The 22,006-nt window shown below is 40.7% G+C and overlaps 1 protein-coding gene across 5 annotated transcripts in view; it reads left to right on the top strand.

Moving 5' to 3' along the window:
• The window catches only part of LRRC4C (leucine rich repeat containing 4C), a 1,420,098-nt gene that overhangs the window by 1,210,481 nt on the left and 187,611 nt on the right, over positions 1 to 22,006 (top strand). For 3 of the 5 annotated variants that reach the window (XM_002693527.5, XM_003587005.4, XM_059875164.1), the window contains exon 1: positions 19,415 to 21,355. The exons of the other annotated variants lie outside the window; for them this stretch is intronic. The gene's annotated coding sequence lies outside the window, so the exon portion shown is untranslated. Of the gene's footprint in view, positions 1 to 19,414; positions 21,356 to 22,006 lie in introns of those variants that run through there. 5 annotated transcript variants of the gene reach the window in all.

Here is a 22,006-nt window from a genome sequence, read left to right as displayed (position 1 = left end):
ACAGTTTGTTTTTGAAGCAGTATCAAAAGAATAATTAAAACATGGTAAAATGTCTAAAGTAACAGTGCTACTACTTGAAATTTTATGTCATCCAAATAATCTCGTTACATAGATATTGCCCAAATTTTAGAAATTTAGGAATTGAGGCTTAAAGAAATAGAAGAGTGAATCAAGTTCACTGTTATAAATTCCTATGGCTGCTGTACCAAAGAACCACAAACTCAGTGGCTTAAAACAATACAAATATCTTATGTACAGATGTGAGACTTGGACCACAAAGAAGGCTGAGCATCACAGAATTGATGCTTTTGAACTGTGGTGCTGGAGAAAACTATCAAGAGTCCCTTGGACAGCAAGGAGACCAAAGCAGTCAATCCTAAAGGAAATCAACCCTGGATATTGGAAGGACTGATGCTGAAGCTAAAACACCAATTGTTTGGCCACCTGATGCCATCAATGCCAACTCATTGGAAAAGACCTTGACGCTGGGAAAGATTGAGGGCAGGAGGAGAAAGGGGGGTGACAGAGGACTAGATGGTTGTATGGCATCACCAAGTCAATGGACGTACGTTTGAGCAAACTCTGGGAGACAGTGAAGGACAGGGAAGCCTGGCGTGCTGTATTCCATGGGGTCGAAGGGAGTCAGACACGACTGAGCAATTGAATGACAACAAATGTTTCTAGAGCTCAGAAATCTAAACCCAGGCCCCAGGGAATAAAATCTGGGTGTCAGCAAGGTGTCTTTTCTTTTGGAGGCTCCAGGCAAGAGTGCATTTCCTGACTTTTTTTTTTAGCTTCCAGTGGTCTTGACTTATGGCCCCTGTTCTGTCTTCAGAGACAGCAGTATAATGTCTTCACATCCCCTTCTCTGTTATTCTGACCTGCCTTACTCTTACCTGGGCCCTCCTGGATAATCCAATATCATCTCCTTGACTCATCCCCTCAGTGAGGAGCCATTTACCTCATGAGGCAACATATCCACAGGTTCTGGGGATTAGGATGCAGAACTCCTGCGGGGGGAGGGGCGGGTGGGCATCGTTCAACCTAACACAGTCACAGTGCTGTTAAGTGGTCCTGTGGAATGGTAACCTTGAATTCATGTTTCCCACAGTGAAGATCAGTGGGATCTTTATCACAAGTGAATCACATACCAGTGGCTGTGTATAAGTTTGTGTAGGTTTCAAATTCCTACAGAGCAAAGAATTTCACCTACCATTTCATCTACCAAGCTCTGTGCACACGTGTGTGTGTGTGTGTGTGTACGTGTGCTTGTCTGTGATGGGCATGGGGAGGGGGTGCTTTGTTTTAAGACAACAGGAAGAGGCAGAAAAACAGCCCCATTTCGCTTTGCACCTTGCATCATTCCACAGAGGCTGTTGACTCCTTGACCCTCCCCCTTGATTAACAAAACAGTAATGTAAATTTGTTTGTACCTCCTTTATTTGATAAATTCTGTTTCTAGCAGAAGAATATGGATTCCATCAGTAGGCAAATCACTTAATAGTTTTCAAATGACAACTATAATTCTTTGTCAGCTGTTCCTACACGTGCAAAGAGAAACAGAGAGCCAAGGCGGCTGCATGAATCATTTAAACAATAAACCTCTATTGGTTTAATTATCCGATTATTTGAACAAGCATCTGGATACAATTTTAAGTTTTTCTCTAACATTTTTTAGTTTGCTTGAACATTTGGAGGCGTTGCCTTGTAATCAATCATTTATTTCTTCTGTGCTCTAAATTCAATTTAACAAACATTTAATGAGCAAATAATATATGCCGGAAATTATGTTCACTTCTACTGTGGATAAAAGGGCAAAAAAAAAAAAAAAAAAAAAAACAAAGAATCTCATTTTCGTGGAGTTTTCAGTTCCAACAGGAGACTATTACAATTACACCAACGACTATGTAATATGGCAGAATGATTGAGGAACAAAGAGAGTAAAAGTCTTTAGGGAGAAAACTATAATTCAGTTAGGAAAATTTAGGTGAAATTTCTGCAGAAGTATTCTGGATGGGTTAGAGTTTGCAAGGTAAAGACAGCATTAGGAGAGTATCATCAGTGGAAAGAGCCACAAAGCAAGGAGGCAGAAAAATGGAGGACTCATGTAGGGGGAACAACAAGTCCTCTGGTTAAGCTGAGAAGTAGGGAACATACAAGGAGTTCCCAAGATCTAAGGGACTGAAAGGAACTGTTTATCTCCAGCATCTAAAGAATATCTAATTTATTCACTCCAATACCCTAGTTTTCAATATGTTTGTACTGAGAAGATCAGGAGACACATTGATTTCTAAAATGGGGGTGGGAGGGATTAGGGGGGCGGAGACAGGAGGGTGATACTGACATCTAGTGGAGAGAGGCCAGGGATGCTGCTAAACATCCGGGAATGCATAGATCATCCCCCCACCAAAGAATCATCTGACCCCAAATGCCAAACTGTGCCACAGATAATAAACCTTACAATAACCTTATGAAGCTGTATTGCTTTTTCCTTATTTGGCCAGATGAGGAAATGGAACCATTTGAGAGTACACATCTTGCACGAGATCATTAAATGAAAAATGGCAGACCAACTTTAGGGTCCCAATCTAGAGAATGAAGAATGTATATATAATCAAGAAGCTGATGAGAGTCTCTGAATGTGGTCATGTCAGTCACTGGAGCTGTAATTACATGACAATGCAGGTCAGATGCTTAGCCCAGGGCCTGACACACAGTAAGCACTCAGTAAACATTCCCTGCTCTTTTCAGTGACCAGTGGGGCTTTCAGAGCAGCATCAGCTGTGAGGGGGCTCCACTGAAGGACAGGGAGGCCAGGTACTGAAAAATAGTCTGGGATCAGCGCAGGGTGTTCGGAGTCTGAATGGAGTGAAAGCAGGTGGTCTGTGCAGGAAGAAACACGTGCCAAAAGATGGTTACCCACAGGGAACTGGAGATCCTGACAAATGAAGGAAAGTGTGGGTGTGTGTCGGGGGGAGTTTTGAAGGTGACTCTGATTTTGAACCTGAGAAACTAATTTTCACCTCACCACCATGAAGGGAACAGCTGCCGTGTTAGGAATGATGATACTTACTTCAAACAGACAAACTGAGACACAGAAAGGTAAAGCAATTAGTTCAAGGTCAACAGCATTTGAAGTTTTCTTTAGAAATATAGGGAGAAGAAAAGCTTGACCTTTTTCAAGATACAATAACTAAGTCTTTATTGGAGAGATAAGGACAAAATGACATTTCCTTTAATATGCTTCCAAAAAAAATTTTTAACGTTTGTTTTGCTATGTACATATATATAGATGAAAGTAACTTTAACGTCTAGTCAGGCATTCTGGCTGAATGAGATACATAGAGATACCAAGAAAGAGCTCCCCAGAGAGCATGGAGTGAGTTTCTGTATTTTTTTGTTGTTGCTGTCACATGTGCTGCATTATTATGGGAGAACCAATAAAACTGAAACACGTGACCGGCCAGGTAGCAATATGTGGGAGAGATAAGGGGACCCAGGGTTACTCAAAGCTGGGTAAAATATGTTTAGTAACAATAGCAAATATCACTAATACTTAATGAATGCTCATGAGATGCCAGTAACTGTGCTGACTATTCGTTATACATTATTTCATTTTAATCCTCGTAACTCTCTGAAATAGATGTGACTAGTTATCAAAGAGGTCTCTGAGGCTCAAGAGGTTACTGACTTAGCCAAGGTCACACAGCTATGAAGTAGTGAAGCCAGTATTCAAACCTCAGCTTTCAGACTCAAGTGTCCAAGCTTTGACACACTATTATACATGTATGGCTGGAATTCCCTGGTGGTTCAGAGGGTAAAGAATCTGCCTGCAATGCAAGAGAGACCCAGGTTTGATCCCTGGGGTAAGGAGGATACCCTGGAGAAGGGAATGGCAAACTCAGTATTCTTGCCTGGAGAATTCCATGGAAAGAATTCCACGTCACAGAGTCGGACACAACAGAGCAACTAACACACACACACACACATACACACACACACACACACAAACACACATATGTGTGCTAGGCATTAGGAACATAAATGCTTCCTTGTTTCATAATTTGACAGAATAAATATATCAGACTGACTGCAGAGTTGTCATTCAGTTAAGCCCAACCTAAGGGAATCAGCGAACTAAAATGTGCTGGAATGGGTGAATTTAACTCAGATGACCATTATATCTACTGCTGTGGGCAGGAATCCCTTAGAAGAATTGGAGTAGCCATCATGGTCAACTATAGAGTCTGGAATGCAGTATTTGGATGCAATCTCAAAAATGACAGAATGATCTCTGTTCATTTCCAAGGCAAACCATTCAATATTACGGTAATCCAAGTCTATGCCCCAACCAGTAACGCTGAAGAAGCTGAAGTTGAATGATTCTATGAAGACCTACAAGACCTTCTAGAACTAACACCCCCAAAACTGTCCTTTTCATTATAGGGAACTGGAATGCAAAAGTAGGAAGTCAAGATATACCTGGAGTAATAGGCAAATATGGCCTTGGAGTACAAAATGAAGCAGGTCAAAGGCTAACAGAGTTTTGCCAAGAGAGCACACTGGTCGTAGCAAACACCTTCTTCCAACAACACAAGAGACAACCCTACAACAACACCAGATGGTCAATAATGAAATTGGATTGATTATATTGTTTGCAGCCAAAAATGGAGAAGCTCTATACAGTCAGCAGAAATAAGACCAGGAGCTGACTGTGGCTCAGATCGTGAACTCCTTATTGCCAAATTCAGACTTAAATTGAAGAAAGTGGGGAAAACCACTAGACCATTCAGGTATGACCTAAATCAAACCCCTTACAATTGTACAGTGGAAGTGAGAAACAGATCTGATAGACACAGTGCCTGAAGAACTATGGATGGAGGTTCATGACATTGTACAGGAGGCTGTGATCAAGACCATCCCAAAGAAAAAGAAAGGGAAAAGGCAAAATCAGTATCTGAGGAGGCCTTACAAATAGCTGAGAAAAAAAGATGCAAAAGCGAAAGGAGAAAAGGAAAGATACACACATTTGAATGCAGAGTTCCAAAGAATAGCAAGGAGAGATAATAAAGCCTTCCTCAGGGATCAGTGCAAAGAAACAGAGGAAAGCAACAGAATGGGAAAGACTAGAGATCTCTTCAAGAAAATTAGAAATGCCAAGAGAACATTTCATGCAAAGATGGGCTCAATAAACGACAGATATGGTACAGACTTAACAGAAGCAGATGTTAAGAAGAGATGGCAAGAAAACACAGAAGAACTATACAAAAAAAAGATCTTCATGACACAGATAACCACAGTGGTATGATCACTCACCTAGAGCCAGACATCCTGGAATGCGAAGTCAATTGGGCCTCAGGAAGCATCACTACAAACAAAGCTAGTGGAGGTGATGGAATTCCAGTTGAGTTATTTCAAATCCTAAAAGATGATGCTGTGAAAGTGCTGCACTCAATATGCCAGCAAATTTGGAAAACTCAGTAGTGGCCACAGGGTTGGAAAAGGTTTGTTCTCATTCCGATCCCAAAGAGAGGCATACCAAAGAATGCTCAAACTACTGCATGATTGCACTCATCTCACATGCTAGCAAAGTAATGCTCAAAATTCTCCAAGCCAGGCTTCAACAGTATGTGAACCATGAACTTCCAGATGTTCAAGCTGGATTTAGAAAAGGCAGAGGAACCAGAGATCAAATTGCCACTATCCGTTGGATCATCGAGAAAGTAAGAGAGTTTCAGAAAAGCATCTTCCTCTGCTTTATTGACTATGCCAAAGCCTTTGACTGTGTGGATCACAACAAAGTGTGGAACATTCTGAAAGAGATGGGAATACCAGACCACCTGACCTGCCTCTTGAGAAATCTGTATGTAGGTCAGGAAGCAACAGTTAGAACTGGACATGGAACAACAGACTGGTTCCAAATCAGGAAAGGAGTACGTCAAGGCTGTATATTGCCACCCTGTTTATTTAATGTATATGCAGAGTACATCATGCAAAATGCTGGGCTGGATGGAGCACAAGCTGGAATCAAGATTGCCAGGAGAAATATGAATAATCTCAGATATGCAGATGACATGACCCTTATGGCAGAAAGTAAAGAACTAAAGAGCCTCTTGATGAAAGTGAAAAAGAAGAGTGAAAAATTTGGCTTAAAACTCAACATTCAGAAAACTAAGATCATGGCATCCCGTACCTTCACTTCATGGCAAATAAATGGGGAAACAATGGGAACAGTGACAGACTTTAATTTTTTGGGTTCCAAAATCACTGCAGATGGTGACTGCAGCCACGAAATTAAAACATGTTGCCCCTTGGAAGAAAACTTATGACCAACCTAGACAGCATATTAAAAAGCAGAGACATTACTTTACCAACAAAGATCTATCTAGTCAAACCTATGGTTTTTCCAGTAGTCATATATAGATATGAGTTGACCTATAAAGAAAGCTGAGTGGCAAAGAACTGATGCTTTTGAACTGCGGTGTTGGAGAAGACTCTTGAGAGTCCCTTGGACTGCAGGGAAATCCAACCAGTCCATCCTAAAAGAAATCAGTCCTGAATATTCATTGGAAGGACTGATGCTGAAGCTCCAATACTTTGGCCACCTGATGCAAAGAACTGACTCCTTGGAAAAGTCCCTGATGTTGGGAAAGATTGAAGGCAGGAGGAAGAGGGGATGTCAGAGAATGAGATATTTGGATGGCATCACCAACTAGATGGACATGCATTAGAGCAAGCTCTGGGAGTTGGTGATGGACAGGGAAGCCTGGCGTGCTGCAGTCCATGGGGTCACAGAGAGTCGGACAAGATTGAGCGACTGAACTGAACTGAAGGAGAGCTGTAACAAGAATTGTTTAAGAGACAACAGATGTCTTTCTCAATCCCCACCTTTATTCCTTATCAATGTTGTACAATTGGCTTCTGAACCTCACTTTTTACATCTTAGCCCTTCTTGTAAAAATCTAAACTCATCATCTTCCCTGTGGATTCTCTGAGTAGAGGATACAGCATGAACAAGAAAGGCAGTGCCCTTAGTCCCACGGACAACCCATTCTAGCAGATGAAGACTAACAACTCCACAAATAGAAAAAAAAAAAAAGTCAGATTAAATGTTCTGCCCCAAATTAAAATAAGGGGATGTGATAGCCATTAGGCGGCTACCTCAGATGCCTGGGAGAAATGACATCTCTCGGAGGATCAAAAAGATCAGTACCTGCAAAGAACAGAGAGGAAATGTTCTAGGTGGAGGGAATAGCTAGCGTGTGCATGAGTTCTCAATTGTGTCTGACTCTTTGTGACCCTACGGACTGCAGTCCATCAGCCTCCTCTGTCCATGAGATTTCCCAGGCAAGAATACTGAGCAGGTTGCCATTTCCTACTCCAGGGAATAGCTAGTGTCAAGACTCTATGGTCTACACAGAAAGAAGACCCTTCCAGAAGGAGAAGCTAAGGTGTGAAAAGAGATGAGGAAAGATACGTTTGAAGAAAGGCAGAAGGATTTTTCACTTTATTCCTCATGCAACGAGATCCCCTTTGAGTAGACCTCATCATTTGTTACCAGGGACAGGTGTCCAAAAGTTTAGCTTTCAGGGTCAATAAAAAGTTAAAGATACCAAGAAAAACTTAATTTTACCTTGTCTTTATCAGTTAATATTTCATATGAATAAGAGAGAGTGAGTGAGCCCCAAACTCTCAGCAGTTTCATTTATATCTAAAAGGTGTGTTTTTGACACTTCAATCAATCAGTGGGTACCATTAATCTGCATATTGCGCTCCTAGAAGCTGCTTTTCTTCTTGATCTTTCCTTTTCTTTTTGCTCTCAGGAAATTAATTCATGTCATTTTCATTTGAAATCCTGTGGCATTTGACTGCACAGGCCCTGCGAGGCACCCTTCTATGGCTTGAAGCTGAGTTTAATGGTGTTGCTTGTCAGCAGCACCTCAAGTCAAAAGAGTCTGAACTGCCAGGCCCCTCAGGTCAGTGGTTACATACAGAAGATGGTTTGGCACAGGTCTGTAGGTCTGTATGCGGGAAGAACCAAAATATTCCACTTTGGTGACTGATACTGGCAATTTGGTACTTAACATTTTTCCAATGTCGTTATTTTGCTGTGAAAGGGACATTTGAGTGAGGATTTGTAAGATGTCATCAATTTCACTTTAGAATTTGGCTTTCTCTAAGGGCTGGAATCATTGGGAGCATTTTCTGCAGTTCTTGTCTGAGACAAACCGATTCGTTTTATGAAAGGTTGAATAATGTCGATCACAGCATTCCATGGATCTACATGAAAGCACTTCTCCAGGCAGACATATTCTGATAAAAGCATACAATTTAAGAGACCAAAGGGCCCATAAAAGTCATCAGTCTAGCAAGTCTCAGTCTTGAACACCTTTCATGTCTTTAAAAGGAATAAATATACAGTGGTTTGACAAAATGTCCCCAACTTTGGATTTTGCCAGCTATTTACATTTTAAAATGTTACTAAATAAAAATAAGAAAGGAGATCATAGTTGAAAAATATAAGAAAAAATTCATCACCAACTGAAGATTTTTGTTTGCAATTCGACTAATTTACAAGACGAACCCACTCCATTGGCCTTACTCTACTCAGTTTGCTGTGCTGGACTAGTGGAAATTTAATCAGGGATGATGTTTGGAAATTGCTTATATAATCTATACCTGCCTTAAGGACTCAGACACAACTTACAGCATAGGCTTGAACAACTCCAAGGACAGTCTTATAAGGGCTCCTTCCGCATGAAGAAAGCTATATTTTCAGGAAGTACTTGATTACATGAAACGGGAGCTACGTACAGGCGCAAGGTCTAACGTCACACGTGTACACACACACACTTGCAAATAGTAAGCATGCAGATTGGTAACATTTTGCAGATTTTAACACCTGACTTGTTTTTAATACCCTTCTCCTCTCTCCTGCTCCAAAGCTGGTGCCCTGTTTGGATTCTCACAACCTCCTTTAGTTTCCTAATTGCTCTCCTGTGTCCAAGTTGCTCCTCTTCTGCAATTTATTTGCATAATGTCCTTTGGAATGCCTTTCGAAATTCCCAGACTTACCATGTTTCCCCCTTAAATTAACATCCCTCAGTGATAAATGATACTGATATTTGGAATGAACTTCTTAAAAAAAAAAAAAAATCCTTTATCAGCCTGCTCTACACAAGTTCATTTCTTGGCATTTCATCCCCTTCCCTGCTACACTTTCTCCTAAAGCTCCAGCCCTAAAGTATTTGCAGTTCTCCTAAAGTACAAACAATGAATGTTTGTCAAATTCAAACTCAGGTCTGTGTGATTCTAAACTTACTGCTCTAGGCACTACTCCATGCTCTTTCCTTGGATCAAGCATATCCTTTTTTGTGAATATACATGAATCCTTTCTGAAAATGTAAGCATCTTGGAAAATAGTGGAAAGGTCCTAATCCTTTGTCTGTACATACAGAACTCAATGAATTTGGTGCTTGATAAAATTTTATTAAATAAATTAATGGACTGGATTGAGTTGGGCTAAATTGTTAACTAGTACTTACATGGAAATTTATTTTTATAGTATCTTTCTTACTGGAGAAGAAAAATATATAAGATGGGGCCTTAGGCTTCTATAAAGAATAAAAAGGAAAAGACATCAAAAAGGGGGGTGGAACTTGCCAAAGATAAGCTTTTTTCCAATATCATTATTTTATCACTCTCTAATCCTGAGGTAAAAGAAGCAGAAACAGGAATAGAAAAAGAAAATCCGGTTGCCTTTTAAACACAGCCACTAAAATCAATAAGAATGGCAAAAAAAAAAAATGGAGGCATCATTAATAAGAATTAAAGTAAGAAATTAAATTCTAACATAGCATACTATTTTTAAGTATTCTTGAGTCATTTTTCCAGCTTTATTAAGATACAATTGACATATAACACTGTGTAATGTGATGATTTGATACATGTATGTATTGTGAAATAACTACCAAAATAAGAAGACACCTCTATCACTTCATCTGATTCCATTTTACTTGGGTGTGTGTTGTAAGAACATTTAAGTTCTACCCTCATAGAAACTTTCAAGTATATGATACATTATTTTTTATTGTTTTTAAAAAATTCATTCATCTGTCAGTAGACACCTAGATTGTTTCCACATCTTGGCTATTATAAATAACACTACAGTGAACAGGAAGGTGCAGGTATCTCTTTAAGATCTTGATTTCATTTTTTCCATACACACACACACACACACACACACACACACACAGAAATGGAATTGCTAGATCACATGATGATTCTATTTTTAATTTTTTGAGGAAACTATATACTATTTTCCACAGTAACTGCACCCATTTATATCCCTACCAACAATGCACAAGAGTTCTCTTTCCTCCATAATCTTGTCAGCACTTGTTACTCTTGCCCTTTTTGATGATGGCCATTCTAACGGGTGTGATTTGCGTTTCCCTGATGATTAGTGATACTGAACGTCTTTTTGCATCCCTGTTGGCCATCTATACGTCTTCTTCAGAAAAATATCTGTTCAAGTCCTCTGCACTGTGACATAGCTGCTATCCTCATGAAAATATAAACTTCTATTAAAATGCATCAGATCAGATCAGATAGATCAGCGGCTCAGTCGTGTCTGACTCCTTGCGACCCCATGAATCACAGCACGCCAGGCCTCCCTGTCTATCACCAACTCCCGGAGTTCACTCAGACTCACGTCCATTGACTCAGTGATGCCATCCAGCCATCTCATCCTCTGTCGTCCCCTTCTCCTCCTGCCCCCAATCCCTCCCAGCATCAGAGTCTTTTCCAATAAGTCAACTCTTCGCATGAGGTGGCCAAAGTACTGGAGTTTCAGCTTTAGCATCATTCCTTCCAAAGAAATCCCAGGGCTGATCTCCTTCAGAATGGACTGGTTGGATCTCCTTGCAGTCCAAGGGACTCTCAAGAGTCTTCTCCAACACCACAGTTCAAAAGCATCAATTCTTCAGCGCTCAGCCTTCTTCACAGTCCAGCTCTCACATCCATACATGACCACAGGACAAACCATAGCTTTGACTAGACGAAACTTTGTTGGCAAAGTAATGTCTCTGCTTTCTAATATGCTATCTAGGTTGGTCATAACTTTCCTTCCAAGGAGTAAGCATCTTTTAATTTCATGGCTGCAGTCACCATCTGCAGTGATTTTGGAGCCCAAAAAAATAAAGTCTGAGACTGTTTCTACTGTTTCCCCATCTATTTCTCATGAAGTGATGGGACCGGATGCCATGATCTTCGTTTTCTGAATGTTGAGCTTTAAGCCAACTCTTTTCACTCTCCACTTTCACTTTCATCAAGAGGCTTTTTAGTTCCTCTTCGCTTTCTGCCATAAGGGTGGTGTCATCTGCATATCTGAGGTTATTGATATTTCTCCCGGCAATCTTGATTCCAGCTTGTGTTTCTTCCAGTCCAGCATTTCTCATGATGTACTCTGCATATAAGTTAAATAAACAGGGTTACAATATACAGCCTTGATATACTCCTTTTCCTATTTGGAACCAGTCTGTTGTTCCATGTCCAGTTCTAACTGTTGCTTCCTGACCTATTTCTCAAGAGGCAGATCAGGTGGTCTGGTATTCCCATCTCTTTCAGAATTTTCCACAGTTTATTGTGATCCACCCAGTCAAAGGCTTTGGTATAGTCAATAAAGCAGAAAAACATTCTTTTCAGAAAGATTGTCAGCTAGATTTAAGTAGAAGTCAAACACTCAGTCCTTTCACAGTCCCCCAGTGTTCACTCTGTTCAAAGGACCACAAGTCCATGCACATCCCAAAATCTTCACCTGCGACAGGGATATTTATTTTATAGCTCATTTCCTGTGAAACTCACATAATGTTAATGAATGTAAAGATCCTTCCTCATTTTCAAAGTCACTCTGAGCAGTATATCTTCTATATATTATGAAAGAGATATATATCTCTTACATATGCTTATTTATAGTGTTTGGAGAATTATTTCATTCCAGTGATAAAGGTGTTTCCAATTTTTGTGTAAATACAGTACATTATTTTTTTTTAAAAGTCTGCAATATTTCCCAGACAGTCATTTACTTCCCTCAAAAATGCTGTGAATTTTAGAAACCTGGACATTTAAAAATGCAGATGGTTGAGCATTCTTTGAATCATGTACTACTAAATCAGCTGGAGGCCTAGAATCACAGATGTACTCATGTATCTTCAATGGGCAGAGAACTGAATTTTGAAGTCTAGGCACTTCATTTCCTGAAAACACGATAGTAGTATGGTGGAGGAAACAAGGCTATCATTTCTTGAATTTGCACTGCATGGCTAATGCAGAAATAAAGTGACATACTTTAGGAGTTGTTTAGTATCAAGTGCTGATTTAGCGAGATCAAATGCAGCTGTCTTCCCAAATTACACAACTGGATTCACACCATCTACTAATTCCTGGTGGAGTTTTAAAGATACCTTTACAAGCAATTTTCTTCTCAGCGCAAAGACTCCTAATTTAGACAGTACCAAGATGCCGCCGTGCAGATTCTCTGCACAAATACCAACTTTCTTAGAAACAATTGATAAAGGAGATTGTGTTCTTCAAGAGCTTGGGGCACCGTTTAAAGAGATAATGCCATTTGCAGCAACATGGATGGATCTAGAATTTACCATACTAAGCGAAGTAATCAGACAGAGAAAGACAAATACCATGTGATATCACCTATATGTGGAATATATATATATATATATATATATATATATATATATGTAACTGAAACAAATAAACTTATTTACAAAACAGAAGCAGACTCAGAGACTTAGAAAATAAACATGGTTACCAAAGGGGAAAAGTTGGGGAAATAAATTAGGAGTTTGGGATTAACGTATACACACTATTAAATACAAAATAGATATTAATAGATAATCCACAAGGACCTAAGATATAGCACAGGGAACTCTACTCAATGTTCTGTAGCAACAAATATGGGAAAAGATTCTGAAAAATAATAGATACATGCATGTGTATAACTGAATCATTTGCTGTACCTCTGAAACTAATACGACATTGTAAATCAATTATATCCTAATATAAAATTTTAAGAAAAAGAATTTCTAAAATGTAATTGGGTCGAAGCTGATGTAGAATTGGTTTCCAAATTGTTGTGCATTGTTCCTTTCTGCTTTCTTCTTGCTACGTTAAAAGTCCTAGAATGTGTCATGCTGCCTAGTGTGGTCTGAGAAAGGACACAGTCTCCCTCAGGATGATCCCCCTTCACTCATGCTCTTCCTTCCCAGATGTCCTCTCAGACCACACTAGGCAGCATGACATACACTTCTAGAAAAAGCATGTTACAACTACCTTCCAAATCTAGACTCTCTTGATCTCTACATTTCCTCTAGTTGACCACACCTCCTGTAACTAAGCATATCATTTAGCTAAGCTTTAGCCCTACCAATCTTTGGGCCACAAATTATGCTTTCCTTAGAATAAACTTCATTCTCTGTCCTCTGGCTGCGAGTCTGCATCCATCGATTGTAGTCTAACATTCGTGAAGCTTTGAACACCTTTAGTTTCTTTCTATGTGAAGTCCTCTGTGACTGCCCCCATAATGAGGTGGTTACTGCCACTTCTGCTGTCCCTTTGCACTTCTTTCTGGTAAAATTTTGACCAGATATTATTATACCACCATTGCTTATAATTACCATACTTACTATCTACCTACTTTCCTCCCAAAACCAAGTAAACAGTTATTCATCCAACTGATCAAAATGTATTTGGATGCCACAGGGCTAGGCAGTGTGCTAAATAATGCAGGTACCAATAAGTCTTCAATTCCAGTACTTCTGCAAATGGATTAGTAGTGTATTTTTCCCACTTATCTGGAAGGTTACTTGTGGTTTTCTCCTTTATTTCTAAAAGCTATTCCTAAGAACTATTTATGACTGAGAATATGGATCCTTTGTTCTCTGCATTGCAAATGGTTTTCCTTGTATTTTGGTATTTTTTTGTTATTATACATATGTTTTCTTTACTGTTTCTTTTAAACTTTCTCACCAGTCTATTTTTCGGAAACTAACAGGTACTAGAGAGGGGATGGTATGGATAAGAAGAAAGATGAGTGCAGAAGTCAGCTGAGGAACTTGAGAATGGTCTTAGTAACATAATACAATGAGAGAACTGGGCAGATGAATGAGTCATTCCTGAATTAGCATCAACAGATGTGATGAGGAATGTGAAGGCAGTCCAGGAAGGCAATGATAACTTCCATAGTACCTGGCACATAATGGGAGGTTAATACTCATCTGCTGCAATAAGTAAGTGACTGGCTAAATGCAGGGAATTTTCTTTCCTGCAAAACCCAGTAATCATTAGGGAAATTTGTTATTTGTAAAGAACAGACATTGTGATGATCACTCTGATTCTTGACTCATTTGTCATGTAATTCTACAGAGGCCTCCCGTTGTAGGCGGCGTGATCTGCTCAATTCCTTAATGATGGGTTCCACCAAGTAATTTGCTTTAGCCAGTGGGAATTGGGTAGATTTGATTCATACAGAAACTTGAGAAAGTAAATTCTGTTTGTTCTCTTGAACTTTTGCTTCGGCCAAGAAATTCGCTTGGGTTACGTTGATGAACGAAGTTGAGTTATCCCGACCACTTTAGCTGAGACTATTCTAGATCAGCTCTCAGTGAACCTAGTCAAGATCAGAAGAACCATTTAACCAATCCCCTGTCTGATCTACTGAATCATGAGAAATAATAAATAATTACTGTTTTCAGCTACCAATTTTGGAATGGTTTATTATGCAGCAATAGCTAAGTGTTATAGAAGTTATAATTCTATGATTAAATGACTTCATTTGGTGGCATGTTTTCTAAGTTTTTCTATTTAACAATTGCACTAAACATCTCCTATTACTGACACTCTGTGAACTGCAGTAAGAAGAATAGTCAGTAAGAGACAAAAAATGTAGCCCTTTCCTAATGTCAATCTTGCATGCGTGCATGCTCAGTCACTTAGATGTGTACAACTCTTTACAGCAGCATGAACAGAAGAGCTACTGTAACCCACCAGGCTCCTCTGTCCATGGGATTCTCCAGGCAAGAATACTGGAGTGGGTTGATATTTCCTACTCCAGGGGATCTTCCCAACCCAGGGATTGAACCCATGTCTCTTGCATCTTCTGCATTGGCAGGCGGATTGTTTACCACTGAGCCACCTGAGAAGCCATGTCTTAATCTTAGATATTCATCTATTCAACTAGGTGTACAGTATAAGAAACACAAGAAAGCGCTCTCATGAAATCAACCATGGTTTAGTGGGAAAATAGATGAGCAAATGATTTGCATCCATTGCAATAAGTAGTAATAGGAACTATTAATGATCTCTGAATCAAAATAACCTTAGTTGGACACCTTTCTTCTGTCACTTCCTAGGTGAACCTTACTTAACCTCAATTCCATTTTCTTTATAAAAGGGGATGGTAATTGTACCTACTTCATAAAGTCGTTGGGAGGATTGCCTGCACTGACATCTGTAACACACTTAGAACTGTGTTTTATACTCATAAGCAACCATTAAGTGGCTGGTTTTTTATTTAAAAAATTTAAAATCATGAAGGCACAGTGAAGTAAGACTATAGAGGGTACAGATTCAGTGGAGGGGTAGTAGAGGAGATACTTGAAAAACCGTAAATTCACAAATCTACTTGGATTTTGGTATCTTCAGTATATTTCAAGGAACAAGGAATAGACGATGATTATGATATCTTCTAATTGTGTACTACAATGTTCTTGGAATATTGTATAACCTAACACATACAGTAAGTTCCCACTAAATATGGCATTTGATCATTAAAGTAGTTCTCAGAAGAAGCTGGTCTAATGAAGTTAATTCACATGCCATTCATTTTACCTGACGACAGAGACAAGCCTGATACTACTATCCCACAGGACATTCTGGTCCCTTTTAATAGTACTGGAAGTGAAAAGAGAGTATTTATTGCCAGAATGTGTTAACATGAAGGCTCAAATCTCATGTGTTGTGCTTGAGTAGGGTAGCGTACAGTCTGTTAAATCAAATTAATAAATACATTAATAAACGCATTTGTTTTCTCTATTTGGAAAGCAAAGTTAGCAAGTTCATTCTCTTTGCTATTTTGTATTTTCAATTACAAGATGCTGTCCTCTGCTGTTTGCTAAAGATGATATCAGGTACAGTCATTGGCACATAGTGAAATAACATAATTTTATTTCCCCAACCAAATGCCTACAAATTAGGAAAGAATTAACCTAGACTTCTCAAAGTTCATAGAACAAACCTGCCCAGTTAAGCATGGTGCTCCTCTTCCTTTAATTTCATCACATTTTAATGGCATCTGTCCTGCCCATGCTTTTGATAACTAAATGAACTAACTGGAAGTGTGACAACATGATCAATCCGTTACTCTTTGGGCAATTATTTCCTGTAAAAGAACTTTCATGAAGAATTTTACTTAAACACATATGCTGTCATCAATGACAGTATCTGGCTACTCCTACTTAATAAATATCTGTATTTATGTTATTAGTTAATTTAGTTTGTGTGTGCATTTGTATGACAGTTAGCATGTGGACTACTTATTTCAATTCTCTTTGAGTAAGATCATTCTGAGACAAATGTGTCAATTTCCCCCATGGAGTTACAAATGCATCTCTGGGATTCAGTGCTGTTCATAACAGTGTGCACACCTATGACTGTCTTAGATATGTCCCTGAAATCTAGAAACTGTAGCAAAATTGGAAGAACTGGAATTGAGTAGATCTGAGTTCAAGACTTGCCTACGTCTTGAAAACACATATTTACCAAATATGTAGCTTTTCCATCACTTTCCTCATCTTTACAAATCTCTCAAGGGGTTGTTTTGAGTTTTAAATAAGGTGAGTGATTGAAGTATATGAGAAGTCAGCAAAAGAAAACCATGCCATAGGGATGACCCCAAAACACTGTGTTGAGTTTGAATCAAAAAATGAAAGCCAAATGACTAATTCAAGGTCATACGGTGTGAAGGAGCAACTGAAGTAGGAAAAGAAATTGTAGCTGCTGAATGGGAAGGTAAATAGAAAAGGGAAGATCTTCCTTTTGCTTGTTGGTTAAATAACACTGATCCTTCACCACTGCTTTGTTGGATAGATTAATTCATTCTGAAAGGCTTTAAATATATCTGGTAGGTAGCTGATAATCATCTTTGAAAAACAAATCATTGGCCTTTCCCTTGCTGTCAAAATCCCTAAAAGGAAAATTTTCATTTCAAATGGCTTCTAGCTTAGTTCAGAACCAGAAGGTAGATTCCTTTGAAGCTATCTAGAGCAGCTAGTGAAAGCACTTTTTAATGGTTTATTAGTTGGTAAACTGTAATTGGCATATAAGGATAAGAGCTTCAAAAAACAAATTAAACTTACAGTCAACTGCCCACTAGAGTTTTGAATCAGTCAATACAGTTGTCTTTTAAAAATAGAAGCAACGCTGTTACCCCTGAACAAATTCACCTTTTATGCAATTCATAACTTTATGAAAGTTATCCAAAAACAGAGAAATTAAGTAAATTACAATCCATGTGTAAAGAAAGGCTTTTTTTTTCTTGCAGGTGCTGACATCAGTAATACATTTTAGAATATGTGCTTAGTACCCAAAGAAATATACAGATGTAGTTCTTTTTTAACTCTAAATGAGGAAATATTGTTTAGTCACTAAGTCGTGTCTGATTATTTTGCGACCCCATGGACTGTAGCTCTCCTGGCTCCTCTGTCCATGGGATTTTACAGACAAGAATACTGGAATGGGTTGTTATTTCCTCCTCCAGAGGATCTTCCGACCTAGGGATGGAACCTGTGTCTCTTACATTGGCAGGTGAAGTCTTAACCACTGAGCCACTTGGGAAGACCTCAAAGGAGGAAATACCCATGTACTATAAAGGGAATAGGAAAAAATGTGTAACATTTGGTGTGAATTTCGATATGCCTTTAATGTTTCCTTAGTAAAATTTTTCTCCCTTTCTGTTGAATGTCCCTACTCATTATGATTTGTAACATAAAGACTCAAATGTTAAGTATATAATGTGCTTTAATAGAATGGTCTGCTGCTGCTGCTGTTAAGTCGCTTCAGTCGTGTCCGACTCTGTGCGACCCCATAGAGGGCAGCCCACCAGGCTCCCCCATCCCTGGGATTCTCCAGGCAAGAACACTGGAGTGGTTTGCCATTTCCTTCTCAGATGGATGGAAGTGAAAAGTGAAAGTGAAGTTGCTCAGTCACCTCGACTCTTAGTGACCCCATGGACTGCAGCCCACCAGGCTCCTCGGTCCATGGGAATAGAGTGGTCTGCTGCTGTGGCTGCTGCTAAGTCAGTGGTCTACTGCCTGTTAAAACTGTTTTCAAGCCAAGTACATATTCTGACTTTTCAAAAGTAAACCAGAACAGAAATCATTGATGATGCAACCTGAAACAAAGAAATAGTTATTTCCCTTCCTCTCCCAATGAATATAATGCTTTATTGTCTGAATTATCATTCATTTTATCTATTTCAAATCTCAAGGTCACATATGTGAATGGCATAAAATATAACTATAGCTTACAGAAAAAGCCTCTGACAATTGTATAGTGGAGAAAGAAATCCACATAAATATGTTATTAATCATATTATTATGTGGGCCCTTCCATCTTTCTAAGATGCAGTGAAGTTGAAATATGCCACCTGCCCCTGCCCCTAAAATAAGTTGATGGAAAAGCCCATAACCAGGAGAGAGGGATGTTGGAATTGAGTTGTCAAACTGTCCTGGATGTCTTGTGCAAACTGAAGAGGCCAATTTACTGCAACACTGCATAGGCTGAAGGCTCCTGTCTCGCCTTTACCGTGTTTCCTCTTGGTGTTTTATCCTGCAGGACCACACGCTCCCTCCCTGGCCGCTTTTCAGCTCCTCCTAGATTCCGACTAGTACATCCTAGGTAACAGTACTGTGTTAATCCTTACCTTGTGAGCAGCCTCCTTACCTAGGGAGGGAAGAAGCTCGTGTTCAGCTTTCAATGAAAGCAATAGCATTGTGTAATTGATATTTCAGGATGCTAATGGTGATTTGATTTTTATGTCTTCCCCTCTGTAGCTCCAACTCCTGGCTTTCAGGATGAAAACAGCCAGGCTTTGAGAGGAAAAAAAAAAAAAAAAAAGATAACTTCTCCCACACCACCACCCCTGAGTTTCTCTGCTTATTACTAACCTCCAAGCGCGGGGGTGGCTCTGAAACACGGCTGTTCCGGCTCTGCCCTCCAGGTGGCAGCGGTGCCACACCGCAGAGGCTCCAATCCCCTCGTCCCCGACTTCAAGTGTTAATGCAATTGACCAATCAGTGCTAAGATGATGGGAGGTAATTGGGTAATTGTATTTTACTGATCACAAGCAGAGAAAGGGAAAGGAAAAAGGGAAAGAAAGAGGGGCAGAGGGAAGGGGACCGCAGTCCGAAAGGAGATTTGGGGAGCGGGGACGCAAACCTTCGGGACGTGGCATTGGCTTAGAGAAAGGAGCTGCCGCCCGCCCTGGGAGCGCATTTAATATCGGAGGGAAAAGAGGGGAGAGAGGATCGGGCGGGGGTGGCAGAGAGTTCCAGCCGAAGTGGATGGAAGGGGACTGGGGTTTATGCCGCGCTGGGAGCCGCGAGCCGGGGCGATGGCGCTAAGGACCGCGCGGAGCAGCTGCGCTCCCGGTAACGCATCTCTTGGCGGAGGACTAGCCGGCGTCGGGAAGGTCTGCGAGAAGAGGGACCAACTTGTGGCTCCAAAATGTACCCGACGCAGCTGGAAATGAGATCAGAGCTGCAGTTTCATTCGAGAAGGATGAGAGGAGCCAGCGACTAAGGATTTTTTTTTTTTTTTAACCGCCTTCGTTCCATTTTCTATCCTCTTTCCTTATTATTTTTTTCACTTGCCTCACACCCCCGTGGAGCCCCTCGCTTCGCCCTCCTTATTTGAAATAAAAGCCCAATCTGAACTTCTTTCGTCGCGGCGCCCCTGGATTCGCAGCCCGCTGATGGATGAGAAGGGGACCCGGTGGCTGGCAGGGGCCACCGGCGAGGGACAGCGTCACGCGTCTCCCCCGTGATCCCAGCCCTGACCGTGGAGTTCTGCTACACCTGGAGAATCTGGACCGGGTGCCGGGGGTGGGGGCGGGGACAGAGGAAGCGCAAGCCACCCTGAGCTTTTAAAAAAAGAAGAAGAAAACGAAGTAGCTGGGGGAAGGAATGGGTTTCTTCTTGACAGCTGACGGAGCCTTGAAATTTTCCTCCACTACCTCCGCCCCTACCCCCGCCCCCGCCCCCCGCACTCCATTTAACGTGAGATTATGAAATTGCAGAGGCGGTGGAGGGAAGGAGACAGGATATAACAGAGAGTTTGGAGGGAGAGGGGAAGGTGGCTGGCCGGGTGGCTGAAATCAAAAATCCAATTGCGCACTGGGTTGTGATGAGAAATCTAATCAGATCTTTGGAGAAGGGGCCGGCCGGAAGGGTGGCGAGTGGGGGGAGTTGAGCCCCAAATTCTTCTTCGAGGTGGGGGTTGGGGAGAGGAATCGGCGATGTAAAACGAGACTTTTTTTTTTTTTGGTGGCGGTGGCGGTTGGGTGTGTTGCAAAAATGAAGGATGCGGGACGCAGCTATCTCTTGGAACCGAACGCAGTGGATAAACTGATTGTGCAAGAGAGAAGGAAGAATGAAGCTTTTTCTTGTGAGACCTGGATCTTAACACACATGTGTATATGTGCACACAGGGAGCATTGAAAAATGAAATAAACCAGTGTCAGACCCGCGGGGGTTGATGTATTCTGACATAAATAATTAACCATAAAAACAGCGATCCCCCCTCCCCAAAAGGATGATTGGAAATGGAGAACCGTGGATTCACAAACAAAAGTATGTGCTTTTTTTTTTTTTTTTTTTCTATAAAGGAGAAAGTAAGCCAAGGAGATATTTTTGGAATGAAAAGTTTGGGGCTTTTTTAGGAAAGTAAAGACTTGATATGGTGGTGTTTTCTTTTTGAATTTCCCACAAGAGGAGAGGGAATTAATAATACATCTGCAAAGAAATTTCGGAGAAGAAAAGTTGACCGCGGCAGAATGAGGCATTGATTGGGGGAGAGAAGCCAGCAGAGGACAGTTGGATTTGTGCCTATGTTGACTAAAATTGACGGATAATTGCAGTTGGATTTTTCTTCATCAACCTCGTTTCTCCCCCCACCCCCGCCTTTTTTTTTTTCTTTTTGGTGTCAAGATCATGCGTTTTTCCGCTTGTTCTTAACCACCTGGATATCCATCTGGATGTTGCTGTGATCAGTCTGAAATACAGTGAGTGAACCTTTTTTTCCTTATGTATTGGTGAAGAAAATGGCCATGAATTTAGCATCCCTGATTCCTTTATCCCTTCAGCCCCTGAGTGTGATTTCTAAAGACCTGGCTGTGGGAGGCCAGAAAATAGGGAGAAGGTGGCCCACACGATTGCTCCATTGGGCTGCTGGGCTGCGATCACTGATAAGCTGGTTTGCTACAATGATGCAGGTTGTCTGCAACCCAGGCAAACGCCTTTGCAAATGTTCATCAGGAAAAAAACAATTTTCCCCAGGAAAGCCGCGGCAGTGTGGGGTGCCTTGTGCTGTGTGACGGACACTCAAGAATGCGTTTAAGCTGCCTGGCAGCTCCAGAGTTAGACTCACAGATGTTTAGCCATTGGGAATCGAAGGGACCCAATTTAAATTTCATTATCCAACCTGACATCGCAGATCAACAGAATGTATTAACACAAAAATATGATAATAAACCCAGCAGGTGAAGGATGGCTTCTGTCCGGTGGTGGGTGGGTGGGTGGAGCGAGGGGGGGTAGGATGGGGGAGGAAGTGATGGAGAGCAGCGGCTGGCTGGCTGCACATCTCTCTTGCACACACAAGCTGGAAGGTACCTAGATGCTCCCCAGTGCTAGGAATGAGAGGATCACCCCCTTCA

This window comes from Bos taurus, chromosome 15 (genome assembly GCF_002263795.3).
Source record: "Bos taurus isolate L1 Dominette 01449 registration number 42190680 breed Hereford chromosome 15, ARS-UCD2.0, whole genome shotgun sequence".
NCBI lineage: Eukaryota > Metazoa > Chordata > Mammalia > Artiodactyla > Bovidae > Bos > Bos taurus.
This window is presented reverse-complemented; position numbering and strand designations above follow the sequence as displayed.